Consider the following 8,902-nt stretch of genomic DNA (forward strand, 5'->3'; position numbering starts at 1 on the left):
ATTCTATAAATAGCAGCACAAATATATGCATCTCAGTATTTATTTATTTTAAATTTATTTTTATTAATTATAGTTTATTCACTTTGTATTCCAGCTGTAGCCCCGTCTCCCATCCCCTCCCACTTATTATTTAAGGACAGTAAGATCTATCTCTATCTATCTATCTGTCTGTGCATGTATGTGTACCATGGCACGTATGTGGAAGACAACTTGTGGGAGCTGGCTCTCTCCTTCCGCTGTGTGGGTCCCGTGATTGAAGCAGATCACTGGCTTGGTGGCCAGTGCCTTCACCAGCGGAGCACTACCATCTCACCGACCACTTTAGAGGACCCCTCTCACACAACCAGTACCCTGAGCATAGTAAGCCTTTAAGTGGGCTGCTGTTGTAGCTCTTTGGTAGCGGGCTTGCCTAGCATACATGAAGCCCTGAGTTTGATCATCACCAACTGGGTGTGGTGTCCCATGCCTGCACTGCCAGCACTCACTCAGGAGTTAGAGGCAGGGGAATCAGAAGTTCAAGGTTATCCATGGCTACATAATGAGTTGAAGCAGACATTGTAAGACCCTGATGGGTGCTCGATCTCCATGCTGTTCTCTTTTGGAACCTAGGTGCTTTCCAGAGATACTAGCTGAAGCTCACACTGCAGGGAAAGGGTGTTGAGAGACAGATACTCCCCTCTTCTCTTGCAGTTTGCACAAGCACAGATGCAGCTTGACAGCCAGAGCAGGGTTCTTGCACAGTACAGGAGCTGCCTCAGTTGTATTTAACCACCATCCACAGTTAAGATCCAGTCATGAGAAGGAGTTCTTCTCTTTTAACTGTGAAGGTTGAACACGAATGCTGATTCAGTGTAAATAGTTTGAACAGCATTTCCTTGCACTCAGCGGTTAGACTTGCTAAGCATTGTGAGGCAAGCTGGTAATGGCTTCCTAATTTACTCAAGAATAAATAATGCAGGAAGCTCATCATCTAGATTTGAATTAGATCCTCTATTTTTCTGCAGGAGAAATCTTAAGTTTGGAGAAAAAATATGTTTTAGAATCACATCAGAAATCTGTCTTCTGCCAGAAAAGGAAACTGAAAGTTAAAGGAGACTTCTCTCCCAGACTGTGTTCAATGAATCAGCTTACATACCCGACAGTCTCTTTAGAGATTGGCCTAGCAAAGCTGTTGTATGTTAGTGAGGGCTTCCCCAATGGGGCCTCACCGTCATATGCTTGTGCTGTGTGATGGGAAGTGGCTTATCGTAGGAAGGAGATTCATAGGTGAACCACTGTTCATCTGTCACTGCAAGCTTTTCTAAAAATATGCATGCTGTCTTCGATTGGCTGTACACTGTGGCTGATGGAGAAGGCACCGGGGTATCTGTGACAGATCAATACTCAGTTATGATGCCTGCTGTCCTGGAGCAGGTGAACTGTACAACCAGCACTAGTCCCTACCTAAATCACCATACCACGGCAGAGCCTTTCTGTTGGCAGCTTCCCTGAGAAGGGCGGAGGGAGAGCATGCTCACCTAGGAGTACCTCAGCGTGGGTACATTGCTCAGTTTAGCTCAGTCATCAGAGGAGTCCAGTCCCAGCAGCCATTCTTTCTATTCCCAAACCCCTTTCTCATCTCTACTCTCTTCCTTTCTTCTCCCCTCTCTCTCCCTGACTCTTTTTATGTCCAATATATATTTATGGCAAAATTCTAGGTTCTAAAAAGACACCAGTTAATGCTACAGAAAAAGTATCTGCCCTTATGTTAGGGTGCTTGCGTGCACCTCTCTGAAAGCAGACACTGAAAGACAGTCATAGTTGCATATTACATACATGTGACTGTAGGTATACATATCAGTCTTCTTGATATTGAAGTGGTAGGCACTAGAAAACTAAGTAGAGGCACTCAAGACTACAGGAATTTTTCTAGAAGTTCCCCACCCTCTCAAAGAACGACAAAATGGACTATAACATACCTCCTGTTGGCTCTCTAAACGCAAGGCCCTGGGCAAGCTCTATGGAACAGAGTCAAATGATAGCCTGAGTTGGTAGATGAAAGTTGTTTTTGAGATGCTAAACTACTCCTGAAAAGTTGAAGGAGTTCCTGAGGACAAGTAAGGGGCAGGTCATTCAAGTCAAAAAGACTTGTAGGCTGTGGTTCCTGACAGATGGAGTCTTAGCTTCACCGTGGGCCAGCGGCCTTTCAGGCTTGATCTGCACTAGGACTCAGCACTTCACATGCCACTGGTATGTTAGTTCCCTATTGCTGTGGAAATGTGACATGTCAGGTATATTAATTTTCTATTACTGTATGACACATTTCCCATCACCACTATTTTTAAACAACATGTATTTATTTGCTAACTCACCGCTTCTGTGGATTAGTAGCTTGGGCTACTAATAGGATCATTTGGATTTTTGCTGGACTTTTTCTGAAGCCATGTGCAGAATGTTGACTGGCTTGTATTCTAGGCTGGACATTGTTTGTGGAAGGATCCACTTTTATGTTCTCTCAGGTGGTGATGTAATTCGCTTCCTTATGGTAGCTGGGATGAGGGTCATGGTGTCTTTCTGGTTGGAGACTAGATACCACCTACAGTTATTGGCTGCTACCTTTAATTCCCGAAGGCTACTGTTAGTTCCTGGAGGCCACCTGAGGTTCCTAGATGTTACCCTTGTTTTATGGACATTGCCTTTGGTTCATAGAGATCACCCTAGTTCTTGGAGGCCATCTTCAGTTCTTGGACACTATCTACAAAGGTGACCTAGGATTCTTAGGAGCTAATTGTTGTTCTTGGATACTAATGTTATTTGCAGGAGGCCACCTTCAGCTTTTAGAGACCTCTGACTCTCCTGCAGGCCACTTACAGTTCTTGTTACATTAGATTTCCCAACATGGCCTCTTACTTTATCGGGCCATAAGACTAAGAGTTGTCTACTATCTCAGATTGTGTCTTCTATAACACAACCTGTTCAGAGCAAGGAGGTCTCATCTTCTAGTTACAAATAAGTCAGAGGTACCATTAACATTTGAGGAAAGGAAAAGTGTGAAAACTAAGAAGGAGATTCAGGACACAACCAGTGTTTGTGACATACCTTGTTTGCTCGTTACAAATAAATGCAGGTTATGAGGATTACCCTGGACTGACTGTTTCAAATCTCTGATATGGAGCTGAAGAATCTCCAAGTAATTCCTCTACAGGTATGGCTGGAGAGGCTGAGGATAAGACAGACTTGAGTTATGTGGCGGTTTGAATAAGAATGGCCCAGTAGATTTGAATTCTTGGCCACTAGGGAGTGGCACTACTTGAAAGAATCAGGAAGTGTGACCTTGTTGGAAGAATATGTCCCTGGGGGTGGGCTTTGAAGTTTTAGAAGCCCATGGCAAGCCCGAAGTCTCCTTCTTTTTGCCTGCAGATCTGATGTAGTACTCTCAACTACCGAGTCTTCTGGTATGCCACCATGCTTTCTGCCATGAGAATAATGGACTAAACCTTTGAAGCTATAAGCAAGTTTCAGTTAAATTCTTCCTTTTATAGGAGTTGCTGTGGTCATGGTATCTCTTCACAGCAATAGAACACTGGCTAGGATAAATTAGCTTGATGTTCTTTGAGCAAGGTGGATGTACCCTGTCTTCCTTACTGCCAGTTTTGCTGAGGTTTTTCCCAAACCAGTCCTGATGCTGACCGTTGACCATCTGGTGATAAGCCTGTGAATCCCAGGGACTTGGCAGCTAGCCCTGCCGTAAAGGGCTAGAAGTGCTGTTACCATGACAGCTCATCTCTATAGAGTGGGCCTTATGCTCAGCAGATACCTAAAATTGGATCCTGCTCCACAATGTGGCCTCTTACCTCCATACTTAAGAACACTTAAAAACATGTGTGCACATGTTTATAAAGCTTCCCTCATGATCACTTAAAACTGGTAACTAGTCAAGTGTCCTTTCTTGAAATGAGTTACCCTGTGGTGCATCCACATAAGACTACACGATTCATCAAGAACAAGAAGCAAAATATGGGTATAAGCAACAGTTCAGACAACTGGCTACAAAGTTAAGCTGAGAGAAACCCAATCCTGGCTGTGGAGAGGGCTTGTGGATAAAGTGTTTCTATGCAATTATGAAGGCCTGAGTTCAATAACCAGAAACCATGTAAAAATGGTGCATGCCTTAATCCATGTGCACACATACCTAATTCCCTCCTCACACAAAGAAAAGCTGAGAGAATGAGCCTCACTCTGTTACTGTCTGGCTCCTCTAGTATCCAAACACATTTCAGGCTTCTTCAACGAAACCATGATGTGACTCTTGTGGAGATTCATTTAAGTGTGGAACCAGGGTCAGGATGGTATCTTTTCTGATTTGCATTTCATGGGTAAATTATGGTTGCACAACTCTGAAAGAAAGTTAAGAGGAGTATGAGGCCAGAGGCTTGAAGAAGAGACTCTCTTAGGCACTGCAGCTGGGGAAGTTGTCTTTTACTGTTATTATTTTAAAAACTGGGAGAGTTTTTTTTTTTTTTAAGAACTTTGAAGTAAAGGACTGAAGCAAAAGCTCCAATTTAATCTCATGGCATCCCCATTATCCTCAGGCCCACAATCCCCTACTCCCTTTCTGAGCTGTCTTCCCAGGGGGCCAACTCATACAAGATGTTTTGTAAATTCTTCCCGATTGATAGCTTGAAGCTGGACTCTGTCCCCTCAGTGTCTCTGTAAGACGAGCTCAGCATGCAATAAACTGCATTATTACTTCAAAATTATTACAAGTCTGGCTTCATAAATTCTTAAATAATGCTTTCACAAGTAAGTGAAGAATATCAGATGAAATGTCAATACCTTGTCTTAGTTTTGGGTTCTATTGCTGTGAAGGAACACCATGGCCCACAGTTACTCTTATCAAGGAGTTTACTCTGCTAGGTTTTGCTCTTGCTTTGTTTGGTTTAGTACTTTTTCACCGTGCCACTATTTCTCCATTTTGGAATTCTGTGCCATTGTATGTTAGAAGTATGCAATTTGCTCTTTGATTTTACAGGGCGTTACAAGAGATTGCTTTGAATCTCAAAAGACAGACTGTGAAAAACTGGGAATTTCTGAAGTTGGACTGAATAATTTTGCATTATGATATGACTACAAGTCTATGGGATGTAGGGAGTAGAACGTGATGGTCTGAATGAGAAAAACCCTCATAAGTTCATTTGTTTGAATTCTCAGCTCCAGTTGGTGGAACTGTTTGGGAAGGATTAGGAGGTGTGGCCTTGTTGAAGGAGGTGTGTCACTGAGAGTGGGCTTTGAGGTTTCAAGGGACCACACCATTCCCAGTTAGCATTCTTTGCCTCAATCTTATGGGTCAGATGTAAGCTCTCACCTGCTGCCCCAGCATCATGCCTATGTGCCGGCTGCTGTACTTCTACCACGGTGGCATGGACTAATCTTCTAAACCTTTAGGCCTATAATAAACTCTTTATTAAAATAAGTCGCCTTGGTCATGCCGCCTTGTTACACAATAACATAGTTGCATGGTTGTACAGTACTGTGATACTATGCAACTCTTCGCTGGACAGATATTAGTGCTGAACATGGCGATGTCTGCAGAGGTCGGTGAACCCATGGAGCTTGTTGAACCAGCAGTCTAGCCAATTGGGGGGCCAGATTCAGTGACAAACCCTGTGTCAAAGACATAGTGTGGGGAACAGGAAAGGAAGATGTCTCTGGCCTCCACATGCATTTACAAGGATACACGCACCCATTCACACACATTCATGTATGTGTAAACAACAAAACAACAAAAAGTAGACCACTGAGATGACTTGCTCCTTATTCCCTGTCTTGTATTTGGGTTAAGTTATTTGCCTCTTCTCCATACCCTGTATTTCTCCTGACATTGCTCCAAGATTTCCTGATTTGATGCTCACTAGGCTGGTCTTGGGTAACAACCTTTATATAAAGCAAGGCTCATGCAGATGAGACTTGTGTGTCTTCTACATTTATGTAGACAAAGAATTTGATAGAGAACACTTCTGCTATTACTGGGATACTGTAGTATTAGTTACTTTTGTAGTCATTGGGACAATATCCCCAAAAAAGGCAATTTAAGGAGAGAGGGTTTATTTTGGCTCACAATTTGAGGGCAGAGTCTGGCAGGATGGGGGAGTCAGGAGCACAGGATTATGAGGCGGATGGTGATCTGTGTCCACAGGAAGGTAGCACAGAGAGGTGAAGGCTGGTGCTGAGCTTTCCTCTTTTGATTCAGTCCAGGAGTCCAGCTTGGAATGGTACTGTACATGTTGGGCGGGCCTTTCTACTTCGACCTTATCTAAGGTCTCCCTCACCGACACGCTCAGGTTTGTCTCTAGATACTTCTGGATGCCTCAGGTTGACAGGCTTACTACCACACCGCCCTACCCACTTCTGTAAAGTTCTCCACCCCTACATGCCCCGAAACAAAAGAACCAAGTACCACAGATTGAAAGCTTTGAAACCGTGAGCTATCTTAAACCTTCCCTTCCTTCAGTTGAGGGAGAATGGTGTGTCAGATGGGGACATCTCGGTAGACCATTGCTGACTTACTGTTTTGAGAGTGTTGGGGGCTTATAGTGCATGGGTTCTCTGGCTTTTTGCTAAACTAGACGCCAGCGTCTGTGTTACAGGTCATGACCTGTCAGAGTCCTTGACCTTCTCAGAGTGTCAGCGTGAAACTTGGATGTGGTGAGTGGTAACTTGAATAATTAAACTGTAATGAATTGGGGTCCACCTAGTTTGGGCTTTAATGAATAACCCACACTGTCTAAAGATCATCTTATGATCAACTTCTTACTGAAAAAGGGATGGCCAGTATGTACCAGGGGCATTATGCCAGATAAATGCATGTCATCTTCATCACAGTTAGAACTGTGGGGAGACAGCCACTGCATGCTTCTGAGCTTTACAGAACCCATTATAAGCTCACTGGGTATACCAAACACATATAATGCCAAAATCGACTTTTGTAGAGACAGTATGACAAGCATGGAGACATGAGATTACCTGCAATCCAGGAGACAAAAGAGCTTCAGTGAAATTACTTATCAAGTGTAATAAACATGCACAGTAAGACATTATCAAGGACTTCTGAGGCAGACCACATAATGAGCTATGACGGCAACTAAATGAAAATTTTAAGAGTGAAAGGATGTGAAGCGAGGGGGCGGGAGAGAATGAGTAGGGTGCATACAAAGAAAAGAGAAAACAGAAGATGGGTCCAGGAAAGAGGAGCAGGGGTGGGGGAGTGGCCTGCTACTCTGGGGGAGTGAAGGCAACTGTAATGAGCGTCTCTGCCTTCAGTCTAAATACAAGACTCAGTTCTTAGGAAACCAGGTTCCGTGTTTGTCTGTGGTGTTCTGAGTTGTCTTTGCACAGCAAATGCATGCCAGAATATAAAAACCACGTTTTCTTCCCTTCCTTAGGAGTGGCACAAGTTAAAATTCGTTCTTGATGGTAATTTTTTTGTTGTTGTTTCTTTTCTTTTTGAGACAAGGTCTTGCTATATAGCTTTAGCTGGCCTGGCGCTTACTATGGAGACCAGGCTGGCCTCAGACTCACAGAGATCTGCCTGCCCCTGATTCCTGAGTGCTGGAATTAAGGTTGTGAGCCATTAGGCCAGGCTGGTACCAGCTTTCTCATCCCTAGAGAGAGTCATTGATGTGCTGTGAGTGTGAAAGTTTGCATGTATGTACACGTGTGTATGTCCGTTTGATGGGTCTAAGTGAAAGCTGTGTGTATGTGCGTGTACTCTGTGTGTGTGTATACATGCCCAGCTGTGAATGCATATATGTGAATATGTGCGTGTCTGTATGTGTATATTTGTGTATGTATATGTTATGTTTATATGTGTATGTGTTTGATCTGTGAGCACATACTATAGTGTATAGATTTCATGATTGCTTTTTAATTTTTTTTTTACTTTTTATATTAATTCCAGTTTATTCACTTTGTATCCCAGCTGTAGGCCCTCCATCATCCCCTCCCAATCCCTCCCTCCTTCCCTCCCTCATCTCCTCTCATCTCCTCTCATGTCCCTCCCCCAGTCCACTGATAGGGGAGGTCCTCTTTCCCTTCCCTCTGATCTTAGCCTATCAGGTCTCCTCAGGACTGGCTGCATTGTCCTCCTCTGTGGCTTGGTAATGCTGCTCCCCCCTCAGGGGGACCAGTATGTGTGTGAGGAGTTAACTAACAGCTTATCTTCTCTTTTGATAATTCATAGAATAATTCCACATATTGTTTCAGTCACATTCTAGGTTGTAAATTTGATTTATTTGGTGAGGGAGGTGGAAGCAAGAAGAGAGAAGAAATAGGAACACCTGTGAAGCTATCCCTATTAGTTACTTTTCTATTACTGTTGACAAAAGCAACTTAAGGAAGGAAGGAAGGAAGGAAGGAAGGAAGGAAGGAAGGAAGGAAGGAAGGAAGGAAAGAAGGAAAGAAGAAAGGAAGGAAGGGAGGGAGGGAGGAAGGAAGGAAAGAAGGAAGGAGGGAAGGAAGGGAGGAGGGAGGGAAGGAAGGAAGGGAGGAAGGAAGGGAGGAAGGAAGGAGGGAAGGAAGGAGGAAAGGAAGGAAGGAAGGAAGAAAAGGAAAGAAGAAAGGAAGGGAGGGAGGGAGGAAGGAAGGAAAGAAGGAAGGAGGGAAGGAAGGGAGGGAGGGAGGGAAGGAAGGAAGGAAGGAGGGAAGGAAGGAAGGGAGGAAGGAAGGAGGGAAGGAAGGAGGAAAGGAAGGAAGGAAGGAAGGGGGAAGGAAGGAGGGAAGGAAGGAGAAAAGGAAGGAAGGAGGAAAGGAAGGAAGGAAGGAAGGAGGGAAGGAAGAAGGAAAGGAAGGAAGGAAGGAAGGAAGGGGGAAGGAAGGAGGGAAGGAAGGAGAAAAGGAAGGAAGGAGGAAAGGAAGGAAGGAAGGA

Source organism: Psammomys obesus, unplaced genomic scaffold, assembly GCF_907164565.1.
Source record: "Psammomys obesus unplaced genomic scaffold, mPsaObe1.curated_primary_1811, whole genome shotgun sequence".
In the NCBI taxonomy this organism is placed as follows: domain Eukaryota; kingdom Metazoa; phylum Chordata; class Mammalia; order Rodentia; family Muridae; genus Psammomys; species Psammomys obesus.